The sequence below is a fragment of the Pinus tabuliformis genome, chromosome 9 (genome assembly GCF_031772625.1).
Source record: "Pinus tabuliformis cultivar Carrire ecotype Pingquan chromosome 9, CPIR1, whole genome shotgun sequence".
Classification (NCBI taxonomy): Eukaryota; Viridiplantae; Streptophyta; class Pinopsida; order Pinales; family Pinaceae; genus Pinus; species Pinus tabuliformis.
In genome coordinates, this window is record NC_142307.1 from 1,162,853,135 (window position 1) to 1,162,855,508 (window position 2,374).

General features: G+C 36.4%; 1 pseudogene; it reads left to right on the forward strand.

The window, feature by feature from the left end:
* The first annotated feature begins 1,478 nt into the window (after positions 1-1,478).
* LOC149152733 (uncharacterized) lies at positions 1,479-2,005 on the forward strand (annotated as a pseudogene).
* Positions 2,006-2,374: the final 369 nt, after the last annotated feature.

Below are 2,374 nucleotides of genomic sequence, written 5' to 3' on the forward strand. Positions count from 1 at the left end.
TTCAATGCCTAAAAAAATGCTCGACATAATACTCAAGAATTTGTTGTTATTCACTAAAGAAGGAGGCTAGTTGTGTTTGTGTCTCTTCCTTTAACAAATATGTCCACTAACCATGTGACACGACCTATTATCACCACATTAAGAATTGTTTGACTAGGTGGCGAAAGGGCCAAGGGGCTCCTTACTCATGTTGCAAGGGGAAACACCCTATAATTCTAGTAGTTGCTAAAAAGACACCCCTTTTATCTAAATCCTTTGCACTTGCATTATAATCTGCAAGTGTAGTTTCATACAAATTAGTGTGCTATCATACCACGAGAAATTTTATGAAGGCTCTTTATCATAAAATAAGATTTCATTGCATTTCTTTCACAAAAAGAAAAACACTTCAACATGAACAAGAATCCAAGAAGAATGAAACTTTGTGGCCTTAGGAAGATGTTTTCCTAACAAGATTTCATTCCATATAATATTAGCAAGGGTCACTAGCAACCCAAAGACTTTGCCAAGGCCCATGTAGATTTGGCCAAGGGATAAAACTAGAACACATGTTTTAGGGTTTTAATTCATCTACAATGGGAGCACCATGAGTTATAAACTCTCAAGTATATTAATATTTTATTTACAAGTATGCCCCCCATCATTAGTGATTATACAAAAAAGACTCTCTATGGCCTTACCATCGATTTTCATAGTTTTCACCACAAGGAGACCTAGGTTTTTCTTTTGACAAAATAGTTTGTTCAAATAAAGCCACATGCAATACATATTAGGCTCATGTTTCATGAACATTAAAGAACAACCCCATTTTCAATCTCACCACCAATATTTAGGTGATTGAATTATTAACATAAAAATGAGACCAATTGAATCAATTTATAAACTTGTTCCAAAATAATATTATTAGGGTTTAGCTAACATGTATGTAAGCTTGAACCACCACTATGGAAACTAAACCCTTAGATGCTAGTTTAGGTACATAATAACATTTATTTGAAATGAACAATGGTCAATAATTGGTTTCTAGAAAAATTTAGTAAAAATAAAATAATATTGATTTAAATTAAGTTGAAGTCATAGTAGCAATTGATTTCTCCAAAATTCTAGGGATCAAAGTTCCAATAAAATTTTGAAGTAAATCCAAAGTATCTCATACTTCGACCACGATGCACTTTTTCAATTTTTATGGGATAATATTTATTTCAGACTATTATTTTAACCCATTTATATAAGTAGGATAAAAAGCTATTGAAATGCCTCTTTCTCGATAAATTTTAATCAAATTTTAATCCAGTTTTACATTATTGGAGTGATGAATTTTGTTTGTGTTATAGTAGCGGATTCATTATAAGGCTGGGTAACTAATACCTTAGGGTCACACCAAAAACCCAAGTGATGGAGGGAAAACAAAAGATTAAATCTTCATCCTCAATTCGGTCATTAATTTCATCTCTGAGAAAAATGTAGTCACTGGAAAAATGTCGACAGAGGTTCCTGTTCATCACCAGAGCTCGGCATCATCAAGCATAGACTTATCATCGCCATCTTCAATGGATCCCTTGCTTCTCATCCTGAAGCTTCCTTATAGTGCTCTTAGAGTACCCCGCATGTGCCTGAAGGTGCCCTCCTTTTCGCTGCCCTCAACGATGACTGTCTTCTCCCTCATCTTGGCCACCTATTTCTTGGTGGTCTTCAGCTTCATCTACGATGTCATCGTCCAGCCACCGGGCATTGGGAGCGTGCAGGGTCCTGTCACATGAACATAAAACTGGTTGTCTTCCTATCTGGAAGAGTGAAAGGGCAATATATTATCGAAGGGCTCTCGTCGGGGTTTATGTTCTTGCTTCGTGGGGTGGGGATAATTTTGCTGGACTTTTCCCTGGACAAACACAGAGCGAGGAGCGTCAAGGTCTCTTTTGCGGTGGCCAGGGTTTCTTCTTTGGCGATCGCTTATATCATGAGTAAGTTATTCATTCGCATCAAAATTCCATCTTATTTATGTTAATCAGGGTTATGAATAGCGAATCTAGATGTTTTAGGTCCATTGCTAGTTTAGTAGAACATCTGTACTGTTTTTTTGATTTTATGTTTAGTGTAATAGTTTGCACGGCCATTTCTATTTCTGATACACCTCCCATGAAATTAAGTGGAACTAGCAAGGTGATCTCTATAGGATTGTAGACTCAAGCATTGAAAAACAGATGAATGAGATCACCTTTCCTCAGCAGCTCGTAATCTGAATGACAAATGGAAAGGAAATAGATATTTCCCTTTACAACAAGCCACTATTCCGTTATGTCTCCTCTTACTTCAGACTTTATCTCACAGGAATCTGATTTGGAAGGCCATGTCAGAGATGGACAGATACAAGCAT